General features: G+C 35.3%; 1 long non-coding RNA gene across 1 annotated transcript; it reads left to right on the forward strand.

The window, feature by feature from the left end:
* The first annotated feature begins 1966 nt into the window (after positions 1-1966).
* On the forward strand, positions 1967-2231 carry LOC116176448. The gene is made up of 2 exons (XR_004146442.1): positions 1967-2107; positions 2159-2231. It is a non-coding gene; the product is annotated as an uncharacterized LOC116176448 (long non-coding RNA).
* The last annotated feature ends 13181 nt before the right edge of the window (positions 2232-15412 follow it).

Here is a 15412-nt window from a genome sequence, read left to right on the forward strand (position 1 = left end):
AACTTGATGTACTGCAATGTCTTTAAAAAGCTTTTGGCAACCATCCTACGAGTGATAAAAACAAACCATCCGAACCTCTTTCTCGGACCTCATTGTAAGCACAACTCCCATATTCCTACACAAAGTAACATTAAAAGGCCAAATTACTTCGACATAATATCGTTAAACTGTTAAATGGAAAGAAAAAAACGCTTCAACAATTTCGCCTCTATTCTACTAAAAAGCTAAAAGTTAGCGCGCATTTTTCCCAAGTACTTCTCACTTCAATGGATTATTAAAAATAACTTCTAGCAACTAAACCGCGAAACTTGGCTCACTGAAATGGAAAATGAGCGTTTTATTAGCACGAGTGCGAGTTTATAAAGCTTAGGATAAAACAAATGCCCCTTAAAGGAATTTGATGCAGAACTTCGTAACCTGCAAGTTTCTGCTGTTCACGACAACAAATCACACCGCAACTTTTCTACAAAACTTCCCACTTTGTCAGGATGAAGACAACTCGAAATGTTATGTCAGGTAAACTTCCTCAAGCTTAAAAAACCATCGCTATTCATTGCGAATGTTACGTAAAGGAACGGGAATTAGAAAACAAATAAAATATAAATTAAGAGGCGGGGGGTTTAGTGTTAATTCCCAAACGATACAGTCAAGTTACAAAGGCTATGCGCGCATATGGAATAAATTAGGGCGGAATAACTACCAAATACCATATGTATAAGCAAAATGGGGAACATTAATTTAATATTGCAAGTTTGTGTACGTTGGCGGTATTAATACAAAACGGTTCAGGAGAATATCTCCAATGGTCTTTAATAAACACTGGCATCGTTGTTCTCGCGAGCGATATGAAAACAACCAAAGGGAAATTACGTTTACATTTTCAAAATAAAAATTTGTTTCAAACGGCGAGTTTCACTTCCAAATAATTGAAAGTTAATTTTACGATCAAAAAGGTATTACACTAACATGAAATTTTAGTTTCTCAGTATTGTCGGCACTTCGAGTTATTCAGTTTGATCATAGAGCAAAAACATTTTTTTATGAGACCAGTGAAAAATTATTGTCAGAACTCATGATTAAGGAGCAGACTTATACATTCAACAAGAAGACTGTAAGCTCTGGTGTATTTACCCCATACGGACATATATTCCTAAACACAAAAACGAATTAAAACAAAATCCCTCAAAGAATTGAAAGCTTAGAAAGCGTGTTTGGACATATTACCCCGTACTCCGGCGGTCAACAAATAAAATAAAAAATCGTCAAATTACTTACTTTTTTCTTAATAATCCAAATAATATGGTCGTACAAGATTTGCGATACTTCATGTAGAAGCAAATATCCTTCCTCTAACTCTTCGCCAAAAACAGATATTAGTAAACTACTATCTAAAGGTATTACTAAATGACAATCACCCGAATAACCATCTACTTACAGAAGACACTACAAGTACGCGTTTGAATAGATGTAGAGCAATGGGCATAAGAGCTAGAGAGGAACTTAGATATTTATATCTAGAAGACACTAATTTTGAAAATATGTCCGTTAAAGCGAGAAGTGCACTTGTAAAAGCTCAAATATATGAGCGTTGGAATGAACAGTGGTCGGCGTCGAATGTATTCTTAAAGAGAGTCAAACTCAATTTGGGATCACTCTTTCTTATAGGTGCGAGTCGTTTTGCCTCGACAAAATCATATAGGCTTCGGATTGGACATACTGCCTTAACACATAGCTACCTATTGACCGGTGAAGGTCGACCTCAGTGCTTATATTGTGGAGTAGACCTAACACTGGATCATATGCTCTGTGATTGTCCGGAGCACCGAAATGCGCGCAACCTCCACCAAATCAGTGCTATCTGGCAAGAAAATTTCAACAACATTGTAACGTTATGACGTGTCGTAAGATGTCGTTGGCGTTTAAACTATACTTGAAATATTGGTCTTGCTATCAGGAATTCGGAAAACGCACTTGTCTTCGTACCTACGTTTGGTGCGGATAAAAATTTGCAATTTATTTAGTTGCGTTTAAGAAAATTTCATTCCAATCAATTTGCATTGAATATTCCTATTGAGGATAAATTTTAAAAAGAAAAGGTCATAGAACCGTAAGTTTTAATTTTATTATTTCAAATTTGTAACATTTCACCACATTTTAGTTTTTTGTACATACCGGATTTGGGCCCCTGGAACAGAAAGAAGGAGCATTAGTTTCTGCAGCTTCCGTATTACCAAAAAAAAAAACAAATTCAGTAGTAGTTTGCTCTAAATAAAAAAAAACAACTTACCAACTTCAGCAACTTCTTCAGGAGTGTTCGTCGATAACTAAGTCACTATCTACTGGTCAAAAAAATTTAATTGCATCTTCAGACGACGGCAAGAGACAGAAATCAAACGCAAGGTTAGCTAACATTTCACCATTCGGTCATCATTTACTCATTTCATTTAAAATCTTCCATACCAAATTGATACACATGATACGTAATTTAGTTGAAAAGTACCTACCTGTTTTTTAATAATCCAATGTAAATTACTTTAATTTTATATTTTGTTCTGCGATAGCGCTATCCCGTCTTTATTTAATTTTTTTTTCCGTTTAATCTTATAATTCTTGTGTTCCTTTCATAAAAAAAAAAAACCTATAAATTGTAAAGGGTACTTGATACTTGGTTGGTATTAAATAACAAAAAAAAAAGAAAAATTCATTTTGTTTTTTTTGATCGCGCTAGGCGTGATAAAATTTGGCGCCCAACGTTAAATAATAGAAACTGTGATTGTTGCTATCTCTTGTGTTTGCATACTTCTAATCGCATTCGCCATTTTAACCTTAAGGTCAATTTATATCAACATTTACCTGTCATATCAACAAATTTTACAATGAATGTCAATGCTTTAAAATCTGACGAATTGACTGAAGAATTGCGCTTCAGAAATATTGATGCTACTGATTTTAATGTGGATCAAAAACGGAAGCTGTTACGTTCAAAGTTAGCGATGGAAGCTTTAAATCCATCAGTATTAATTTCTTATGCTCCTGTTGAGTATGATGTGGGTGTTGAGTTGAATGATTGTGAATTGAAAGTGTCTGAGTTAGAGATGTTAGTTCAAGAATTTCTTTCAAACCCATCACCACAATTCTATACTCGAATACATACACGTTTATCGCATATTCTTGCTAGAATTAATCGTTTAAGACCAGATGAAGCTCTTAAAGTTGCGTATGATAATATAACTTCACGTTGTCTGGAATGTATTGATAGAATTGGTAATGCACATGATTCACTTCAAATTCAGGACGCTGATAATGAAAGCGATCAAGGTGAATTACAACAAAATAGCTTGCCTCGCGATTATCAACCTATTGCTCATTCTTCTCGATTCATTCCCCGTGTATCTTTTAGCGCAGAACGCCCTAATGAAGAAATTGAACCAATAACCCAGGTTGGTGCGCTAGCTAATAATAATAATGACGTTAATATCTCGCAAAGATTGGATCATTTAAGACGAGAGCTAGATCGTCTTCAATTTACAGAGCTCCCTCCCAACCGAAATTATGCTAATGCGTCATATGTAACCGGGTCAAAATCTGTGCCAGTGTATAAATGGGGATTGGCATTCACAGGGGACGTAAATGAATTAGGTGTAAACTCATTTTTGCAACGTGTAAATGAATTGAGAATTGCTCGGCACATTTCTACCGAACAGTTGTTTGATAGTGCTGTTGATCTTTTCAAGGGGGATGGTTTAGTTTGGTTTCGTGCTATCAGAACCCGAGTGTCCACTTGGGAAGAATTAGTAAATAAATTAAGATATGATTTCCTACCAACAAATTTCGACGATGAGTTATGGGAAGAAATAAAGCGCCGTAAGCAGGGGCAGGATGAAAAACCAAGTATTTACATAGCGTCAATGCTAAACATGTTTGACCGATTAGTAGAAAGACCTTCTGAAAATTGTCAGTTAAAATACATTTTGCGAAATTTACAACCCTACTATGCAACTCAACTTAGTCTAGTTGACATAAATTCCTTAGAACAACTTCATAAGTGTTGTAAACGTCTTGAAGAGACTAGATTACAAAATTCACGGTATCGTAATCCTTCAGCGGGACCGTCATTTAAATTGGAACCCGATTTAATGTATAAGCCTGCATTGAAAAAAACACAAGTCAATACCCTCGGTGCTCAAAGTTCAAAAAAGCAAATTACTATTAATTCTAAACCTAATACAGCCAAACCTACGACTTCTTGTTACAATTGCGGGAATAAAGGGCATACATTTCACACTTGCTTGGAAGAACGAAAAGTTTTTTGTTACGTCTGCGGTCATAAAAATGTTTATTATAGTAGCTGTCCTCGTTGTAATCCAAAAAACTAATTACGGACAAGGATATTAGCAGCCACTCCTTGTCATGTAATGATCTTATGGCTGAAACTAAATCGTGGAAAAATTGGCTGCATACTGTCAATACATTTTACAAACCATTTCCAAAAGTTTGTTCCAATTTTGTACATAACAAACATGACAGCCGTCCTTACATATCACTTTCTATTTGCGGCGAACGAATTCGTGCTCTGTTCGACTCGGGTGCAAACCAGACTATTCTTGGAAGTAATGGTTTGTATTTAATTAAAAAATTCAATCTTATTCTGAAAAGTAATGGTCATGAATATTACCTTTCGACAGCTGACGGTAAAGATCAAAAAGTTTTGGGAACTGTTGAACTTCCTATTATTATTGATGGCGTTTGTAAATCTATTAATGCTATAGCATGTTCAAGTATTTTAAATCCACTAATTTTGGGGATGGACGCGTGCTATGCTTTTGGATTCAAAACTGATTTTAGTACCGATAGCTTTAAAGTAACAAACGTTTCGGCATTGCGTGCTCTTCACGGAATCGATGATTTGGATGAACAACAAAAGTTGGAATTAGACACAGTCATCGATAATTTTAAAAATATTTCGGGACCATGCTTAAGTAGGACAAATTTAGTGTCACATTTTATTGATGTAGGTGATGCGCAACCGATCAAACAGCGGTTTTATCCTCTTTCACCAGCCATGCAAAAACATGCCGATGCTGAATTAGATCGAATGTTAAAAGAAGGTATTGTGAGACCATCCAAATCACCTTGGAGCTCGCCTATGGTACTTGTTCGCAAGAAAGGCAGTAATCCTGAACAATATCGTTTATGTTTCGACGGTCGCAAATTGAACAGCGTTACAAAAAGGGATGCTTACCCTTTGCCCTATCTAAACAGTATTTTGGACGGTTTGCGAGACGCGCGGTATCTAACCTCTATTGATTTAAAACAAGCGTTTTACCAAATACCGTTACACCCAGATTCATGTGAGAAAACAGCTTTTGTGGTTCCTCGTCGAGGGCTGTACGAATACACAGTGCTACCTTTCGGCATCGCTAACGCGCCTGCTACACAGCAGCGTCTTATGGACACTTTGTTTGGGCCTCTATTGGGGGAGAAAATTTTTTGTTATTTAGATGACATTATTATCATTTCATCCACTTTCGGGGAACACATTACTCTATTAAAGGAAGTTTTTCTTAAACTGCAAGAAGCCAACCTCACTATTAATATCGAGAAATGTCAGTTCTGCAGGTCGAGTCTTAATTATTTAGGGTACTTGGTAGATAAAAATGGTTTACATACTGACCCTAGTAAGGTTCAAGCAATTCGCGAATTCCCAAAACCTACAACTACCAAGGAAATTAAAAGATTCTTAGGTATGGCGGGATGGTACCGGCGGTTTGTTAAAGACTTTTCTACCATTTCTGCACCCATTTCCGATCTCATAAAAGGGAAATTCAAAGGGCAAAAGATTAATTGGACCACTGAAGCTGATAAATCATTTAACTCTTTAAAAACTATTTTATGTTCAGCTCCGATACTTGCTAGTCCTGATTTTAATAAAATGTTTAGTCTGCAATGTGATGCCTCTGGTTATGGTGTGGGTTGTGTGTTGACACAAGATGACGATCGTGTTATTGCTTATGCTTCGCGAACGCTAACAAATACAGAACGTAATTACTCGGTAACAGAAAGAGAGTGTTTAGCGGTTTTGTTTGGTATCGAAAAGTTCAGGGGATACATAGAAGGTACCCATTTCCATGTTATCACCGATCACTACTCCCTTATTTGGCTAATGCAAATGCGCAATCCTTCAGGTAGATTAGCTAGGTGGAGTATGAGACTTTCCCAATATTCTTTTACGGTTATACATCGCAAGGGAAAAATAAATATTGTCCCAGATGCCCTATCTAGGTCGCCGGTAGAAGTTTGTGCACTTAAAATTACACCTAACGATTTTGATGGATTTTACCAAAAGATGTTAAACGAAATTAAAAAATTCCCAGAAAAATTTCCAGATTGGCGGTGTGAAAATGAACTGATCTTTAAATATGTTCCAAATCAGCATAATGTAGTTTCAAATTTAACTGAGTGGAAACAATTAGTTCCCAAATCCAAACGAAACCAATTATTAAATAAAATGCACGACCATCCAACCTCTTCGCACTTAGGAGCTCTAAAAACGTACCAAAAATTATCCGAACAATATTATTGGCCTAAGATGAGGGCGGACGTTTCGCGGTATGTTAGGCGTTGTGAGATATGTGCTGCGAATAAATCTTCTCAGCTCAGTAGGCCGGGTTTAATGGGACAGGAAAAAAAAGTTTGCTATCCATTTCAATGCCTATCAGTTGATATCATAGGGCCATTACCTCGTTCATTAAAGGGGAACACGAGTATCATTGTGGTAGCAGATTGGTTTACAAAATTTGTATTACTTAAACCAGTTCGACAAGCGCATGCCAAAGCAGTTGTAGATTTTTTAGAAAATGATGTTTTCCTAATTTTTGGAGTACCTCAAATATGCATGGTAGATAATGGACCACAATTTATCAGTTCACAATTTAAACATTTAATAAAAAATTATAACATTCCTCAAGTGTGGTATAATGCTAATTACCATCCGCAAGTAAATTTTGTAGAGAGGGTCAATCGGGTTATTGGCACCGCCATTAGATCATATGTTACGGACAACCATCGTAATTGGGATTTAGAAATATTCAAGGTGGCTCATGCTATTCGGAATTCCGTGCACGATGTTACAGGTTATAGTCCTTCTTTCCTTAATTTTGGGCGCATTGTTCCTATTTCAGGGGATTATTACAACAAACTTGAGATTATGAAAGAAGACGATCTAAAAATTGGCGATAGAGAAAATTTGGTGAATGATATACATAATTTGTCAGATATTTACAAAGACGTAAATCAGCGTTTGCACCGAGCCTACGAAAAAAATACAAAATTTTATAATTTAAGAAAACGACCATTAAAATTTAAGGTCGGGGACACTGTTTGGAAAAAGAACTATACTCTTTCGGATGCGTCAAAATATTACAGCAAAAAACTAGCACCTAAATATCAGAAGTGTAAAGTAAAAAAAATTACTGGTCAACTTACATATGAATTAATATCGGAAGAAGGCAAGAACTTAGGGGTTTATCATGTAAAAGACCTCAAACCTTATTACGTAGAGGAAAATGAGTGAAAAAACAAGGGTATGTGTGTGATACGAATGTTGCATGGATGAGTGTGTTTTTTGTTATATTGTCGTATGTATGAGTTAAATTTTCGGTAATAAGACACATAAATTATTTCATATCGTTTCATTACTTTAGTAAATTCAGATTTGTATTAGTTTGAAAACTGTGGTTTCAAACGTTTGGTTGGGGGTGTGTAACGTTATGACGTGTCGTAAGATGTCGTTGGCGTTTAAACTATACTTGAAATATTGGTCTTGCTATCAGGAATTCGAAAACGCACTTGTCTTCGTACCTACGTTTGGTGCGGATAAAAATTTGCAATTTATTTAGTTGCGTTTAAGAAAATTTCATTCCAATCAATTTGCATTGAATATTCCTATTGAGGATAAATTTTAAAAAGAAAAGGTCATAGAACCGTAAGTTTTAATTTTATTATTTCAAATTTGTAACATTTCACCACATTTTAGTTTTTTGTACATACCGGATTTGGGCCCCTGGAACAGAAAGAAGGAGCATTAGTTTCTGCAGCTTCCGTATTACCAAAAAAAAAACAAATTCAGTAGTAGTTTGCTCTAAATAAAAAAAAAACAACTTACCAACTTCAGCAACTTCTTCAGGAGTGTTCGTCGATAACTAAGTCACTATCTACTGGTCAAAAAAATTTAATTGCATCTTCAGACGACGGCAAGAGACAGAAATCAAACGCAAGGTTAGCTAACATTTCACCATTCGGTCATCATTTACTCATTTCAATTAAAATCTTCCATACCAAATTGATACAAATGATACGTAATTTAGTTGAAAAGTACCTACCTGTTTTTTAATAATCCAATGTAAATTACTTTAATTTTATATTTTGTTCTGCGATAGCGCTATCCCGTCTTTATTTAATTTTTTTCCGTTTAATCTTATAATTCTTGTGTTCCTTTCATAAAAAAAAAAACCTATAAATTGTAAAGGGTACTTGATACTTGGTTGGTATTAAATAAAAAAAAAAAGAAAAATTCATTTTGTTTTTTTGATCGCGCTAGGCGTGATAATATTACTATTCACAACAATTCAATTGCTTTTCATTATTCATTTGTTTTTAGAAATAAAAACAACTGAATGGTGCCTTTTTATGTAACATGTGCCTTGGTTGTTAATGACATTATATACGTTGGTCATTCAACATTCATTTGAGCCTACATTTTTTTGTGTATCTTTATGCCCTTGTATTGTTGCCCAACGCTCTGCCACTGAGCTACACGGTCGGTTTGTATTATGTGTATTTATACCCTTGTTGTACCGTTGCATGTATTTATTCTAGCGGGTATTCCGTTTGTGGATCTATTGTGCATATTTATTAATTTTTAAAGATCTTCTATTGCATTTATCGATTATATTCCAAAGCTAGTTCCGTTACTGTGTTGGTTCTGTTGAAACAAAATCTTACAGGAACAGCTGGTCTGATTATTGTTTTGTACTTTAGTGTTATAATATTTCAATTTTAATAATTTGTTATTGAAATTAAATGGTTATATATGTAAGCTATCGCTGATTAAATCTAAAAAAAAAAACTGAACACTACCGCAGTTCCACGTAATTTAACATAGCAATCCCATGGCCATGTGATCGCAATAAGATAAAATTATAACCAAATTCTATTTTGAAAAGGGGTTATGTTATGAGAATAATGCGTTTGCATAATTTTGTCTACTAGGTCACATCTGCGACGGCAGCACGTGCTACAATTTCGTATCACTGCATATTTATTTGGATTGCCTCGCCATCGGAAATACGCCAAACACAAGAGTTACGTGCCTATACTATTCACATACACACAAACATTCGGTTAATTTACTACCGATACCGGTAGTAAACAAACTCATAAAAATCCTTCTCGATTCCGAAATCTTATCTTTCGCGTGTAAAATACGTGCGCGCACCCAAAAATCTTAAACGAGCGCGCCTTTTATCGCCGCTGTAATAAAATAATTGAATATTTCGTCGGGGAAGGGTAGTAAAAAATGAAGGATGGATTACCGGCGATACGGATGATCGTAATGGATCGATATCTTAAAAGGGAAATGGGATGGAAATTCTATCTTTGATGTTAACGTCCTAAAATAGGGCATATATTGATATTTAGTGAGAGTTGAGAGGGAAATAAGCCGCTTTAGTATGAAAATTAATCGTTACAGAGAGCCATTGTGAATTTTTTTCTACTAAATATAATAAATTGATTGGAGTTAAGAAGATTGTATAATCTTCGGCCGAGTCTTCGGCAATCTATGCAAAATGTTATAATGATTACCACATAATACTTTTTTACACGTTTTGCTTTGTTAGAAACAAAATATTTCCAAAGGAATCTACAGTTATTTAACGTACGATGCAAGGGTTTTTAGCACATATAATATTCTCCAACCACCTGAATAAGACTTAATTTTGTCACACTTTTAGGTACATAAAATGGGCGATTTCAGGAGATATCAGTATCACCATGGTAACTGTACAAATTTCAGACTTAGGGAAAGTTATTTCGTTACTTCCTTAATCCTGTCCTCTTCTTTCTCATAGTGGCGAGGAATTTAGGGCTGTTAAACGTTTTCGTGCCCCTAGGTCCTGCACCATACTTTATGCTGGACTCAACTGGACTTTATGCTGGACCTAAGGGTTTGCACTAATCTGCCATACCCTTTTTTTTGTATTTGTGAGAAGAATGTCTAGAAATTTACAAGTTTTCGGGATTCCTGGAATAATTACTTACTTGGGAATTCGCTATTAATTCAACAGAAACAAATACCAATTGTGCATAACTCTGGTGCAGATAAACCCCTACGCCCCAATCGCTCTTTGTAAGTACCATCCGACAATCCGCTCATGATATATAAGAAATTATGTCCGATTACGATAAGGGGTCGTGCAGGAGGACTATGGTTGGTAGAAATTAATTCCTTTCGTTGAGATCTTTCATTACAGTACAATGAAAGAGAAAACCAAGTCCTTCCAGTTCAGTCAGACGGACGGACGGACGGACAAAACGCAAACAATAGCACATTTTTTTTTAATTCTTACAAAAATGCCCTACAAATGTCGGCCAGCTTCAAAATCAACTCCAATAAGAAAATTGTGAGGAATCCGGAACTCCAGAGTTTTGGAAGAAAGTAGGGACGAATCTTAACAAACTTCCAGATTAATTTAAAGATGCCAGAGAAATTTAGGTACAATTTTAACCAAGTTTGGAGGAATTCAGGAGAAGAATTCTGTAAATATTTTCAAGGAATTCAGGATGAAATCAGAAAGAGCGAATTTAGGGCTAATTTAGCAGCCATTCAAGAATAATTCCGGATGAGATCAAAACAAATTGCAAAAGTCTGGAGGAACACAGAGGGGCACTTTTTGGTTTTAGGGCGCTAAGGAACCATATAGTTTATATAGTATATAGTATATAGTCTAGGTTTAAATAATGCCGACGAAGGTAGCGAGTCACCCTGTGGTTTAAGATATACGTGCTGTAAACTTAATTTGGGTGTCGCGTTGGAGCTTTCAGACGAGACATCCTGCACAATGTTGTAATTTATTTTGTTTTACACCTGAGTAACATTTTGTCAAGTGGACACAGAATTTCGGCATTTTAGTTGATGGTCATTGTACTTAATGTTTATTTTTTTCTCTTGTAAATCATGAATTTGTATAATTAATTTGGGGTTTTTATTGTATTGGAATGAGGGTATAAAATTCAAGGTACGCAAAAATAAGGAAACATTTAATTTCAAACGACATAATAGAGGGATGTGTGCGTGTAAAAGTTGTTATCGGACAAATTAATTGGCCAGTATCGATAAAGCGACGTATGCAGTGGTAAGCGCGATACAGATGGGCATTTGAAGAAAAAGCGTTAGGTGAAAATCAAAGAGCTCGTACTTGGCAAGAATTCGAGGAGAAAAATACACACTACAGTTTAGAAAGAGATCAAGTGGAGTTCTGATGGAGTCGAGCGAATGTCTGAAAGTTTTGAGCCATTTCGGTGAAGAAATTAAGTATAGATGAATAAAAAACGCGATATTTAAGAAAGTTTTGGGGAGAATTGGTACGCTGACAGTAGTCTAGTGTAGCATAATGCTTGTGGATCCCTGGTCAAATAACAAGAATTCACTGGTTGATTGGGTAAAGAGCTCTAGTGCCGGGAAAGTTCTCGAAACGATTAATTAGGTACTGATAAGTTACCATTGTTATATTGTTTTTGAATTCAGTTTGTCAGACTTGTAAGTTTATTAAAGGGTCTAAATTGAAATGTTCATGTGGAGAACGCAGGAGTGACATACATTCGTTAATCCCTTTGAAGAATTGTGAGATAGCGTGTGAAGGCAGTAATCAATAAGTACGTGACAGAAAGGGTATACCTATAAATGAAATCGATGCTGTAAAAGTAATGATTGTGGGAAACTACGAGGTGCACGTGCGTGTTAAAAGCCCCATTGTCTATCACATTATAGATATTTATAGACATTACCTTTGTCATTTTCCACCTTCTCTCAGATCTTCCAGCGGCTTACGCTCAAAAAATTACCTTACATTTAAATTTATGATTCGTTCAAAGTTCTGATTAAGGTATTGTAGACAAACGCGGTGATACCTACATCCATTAACCTATTTTGTAGGGCGGAATTGAATTTAACGGACCGAACGGCATCTTAAATTAACGTACACGACTTTCCGCCGCACTTTGAAACCCTTAATTTGTTATTTGAATTCCAGAAATTTACAGGAGTAATTTAAAGGAGTCGCAACAATGCGTCAGAGCTTCACTACCTATTTTAGGAGATTAAAATCTAAGCTTGAGCGTTTCATCGTTTCGAGCAATTACAGAAGAAAGCGAAGTTTCCGAAGGGTAATTTACTTAATTATGCGCGGTCATTATTAGAGAACACCAGCGGTAAATTTTTAGATGGTTGGGAGACGTCACGAGACAGCAACCCTAAGTTTTAGTATAATTCGGATGATGTGTGTCTGATCACTAGAAACATTCGGATCATTTACAAATAATAAACTAAGATGCAATTCCGAGTTCAGGCGGTGTGCCGTATTTGGGTGAAAGTGTACGTCGCAAATATCGCCTGAATTCCTCCTGGATAACATCCCAGTTAGTTGTTTATTGTGTGTTATTTTTTAGTGAAGTTCTAAGGCCACTTCACCCACCCACTGTGTACCCTGGACCGTATCCAAACATTTGTCTGAATGTCCATAATATTTCTGTTCGTGAGTTCTTATGCATTTCGTCAACAACCCATGGAATTCCCTTTGCTGTGGAATTTCTCATCTTTAATTCCTCCTGGTATTTTTCTAAAATTCTAAGGGAATTCATAGTGTTCCAAATTACGCCAAAATGCTCCGAATGCTTCCAGGAGTGCCTCGAATACCGATCTTTATATTTATTCTGAATTCATGCGGAATTACTTTTTTACACCCCCCTGAAGTTATTTCGTTATTTCCATAATTCACGTTCAATTCTTTTCCCATAGTTGATATTTGAATAAGTATCTTCTTATTTCGCAACATTGCTCAGCTTGATTTTTGTCTATTCTGTTTCTTAAATTCCTCCTGACTTTCTGTTGCATTTAACTTAACTGCATTTTGAGTTTTTCGAACTCTTTTTGATTCCGTTCGGAATTTTTTCCGAATTCTCTTCCAAACAATTTCGAAACGCCCCGCATATATATCCCAAATTCCTCTCGAATGCCTTCTATTTTCCTTGAATACTTACCGGATTCCTTTTGAGTTTCTCCACCTTCCTCTTGAATAAGGAATTACTGTTGGATTCCTCTTCTCTAGTTCTTCCGAAATTCTTTCTTATCTGGATTTATTACAGAATTTCAATTAAATTCCTTTCAAATTCTCCCGAATTCACCATGATTTCGTAAGATACATATACATACCCACCGAATTACCCCTAAATGTCCCATGTGTTCGTCCAGAACACCGCAAGTGTGAATGAATAATAAATTCTCATGAAATTCTTCTGCATGAATTCTTCCGAAAGTCCTCTATCTGAATTTATTACGGAATTCCTTTCGAATTTCTCTCAAATGTTCCCTGAATTTTTTATTTAATTTCTAATTACCTATTTTTGGAGGAATATGGAGGTTTTTGGAAGACTTCAGGCCAGGTAACTAAATGGAATATTTTAGTCCGGACGACAAACGCGATATTTTTGAAGAATCGTGCACTTTTGTATAGAAGCATGAATTTTTGTATACGACTTACCTATACCCCAACAGTCATTTTAAACATTAGAGCCACTCTGGCCCTCTGCCAGGGGGGGCGTAGGGTGCCCATTTCAAAACGGCCGTTTTAGCGGTGGTATCTATTCGGTAATACCTCTGCCAACTCGCAACCACTAGGGCTAGAACAAAATTAAAACACGGATTTTGTTTAAATATCGTCATATCGATAAGTAAAATATATCGATAGGTAAGTACCCGATACTTATCGATAGGTGAAAAGAGCACCATCTTAGCTAAAAAAAATGTTATATTGATATTTAGGCTTTCTTCACTCAAAATACTGTTTTTATTCATCTTTTTAGACGTATAGTTAAACTTATTAACATACATAAATTAAATCAATTAAATTAATTAAATTAATTAAATTAATTAAATTAATTAAATTAATTAAATTAATTAAATTAATTAAATTAATTAAATTAATTAAATTAATTAAACTAATTAAATTAATTAAATTAATTAAATTAATTAAATTAATTAAATTAATTAAATTAATTAAATTAAATTAATTAAATTGTAATTTTATATTATTCGTTGTGTCCTATTCTTCATATAGTAAAATCTTATATGTAGTTTGAAAAGAAAATTGTAGCTTTAGAATAATAATTATTATAATTAATTAATTATACAATTAATTCTGTACTATAGCTATTATTCACGATCGCATCCACCACATTTGCAACGTGGGGTGCAAGGCAAGTTCAATTTCGTACACTTGCAGGATGTTCATACGCTGCGCTTAGTCACATTTCACCACTTCCTTATGCAAGCTTCGATCGTTGGGGGCAGGTCCATCCGTTTCATCTGATATAGAATCGAAAGCTTCAATTAATTTATATAATATGCAACTTTAATTATTTTGATGTAGTGCAATTTGTCCTCACTTACCTCCCACCTTTAGTTGCTGCGCTTCCACCCGAAATCGCCTGGATCAGGAAGAACAGGGTTTCTTTCAAGGGCATTACCCCAGATATGACCTCCTTGGTAGGCAGCCCGGAGCAAATGGAGACGAAGAGCGTCCTGTGTAGGGGGAATATTCTCAATTTAGCCTACCCTTGTGAACAAATAGGACTCTTCTGCAATCGTTGACAGTTACCTCAGGACTCTGCTCCGTGCTGCCTACCAAGGAGGTCATGTCTGGGGTAAAGCCCTCGAGCGAAGCTTGCAAGGAAGTGGTAAAATGTCACTGTAAGCGCAGCGTATGTACTTCCTGCAAGTGTACGAAATCGAACTTGCCTTGCACTCCACGTTGCAAGTGTGGTGGATGCTATCGTGAATAATAGCTATAGTATAGTATTAATTAATTGTATAATTAATTATAATAATAATTATTCTAAAGCTACAATTTTCTTTTCAAACTAGGTACATATAACATTTTACTATACGAAGAATAGGACAAAACAAATAATATAAAATTACAATTTCATTATAATTTAATTTAATTAATTAAATTTAATTTATATGTTAAAACCACACTCAATACATTTAGGGTAAATATCAATATACCATTTTTTTTAACTAAGTTTGTGCTCAACAAGATCCGTGTTTTAATTTTGTTCTAGTCCTAATGGTTGC

The sequence above is a fragment of the Photinus pyralis genome, unplaced genomic scaffold (assembly GCF_008802855.1).
Source record: "Photinus pyralis isolate 1611_PpyrPB1 unplaced genomic scaffold, Ppyr1.3 Ppyr1.4_LG7, whole genome shotgun sequence".
NCBI classification, from domain to species: Eukaryota; Metazoa; Arthropoda; class Insecta; order Coleoptera; family Lampyridae; genus Photinus; species Photinus pyralis.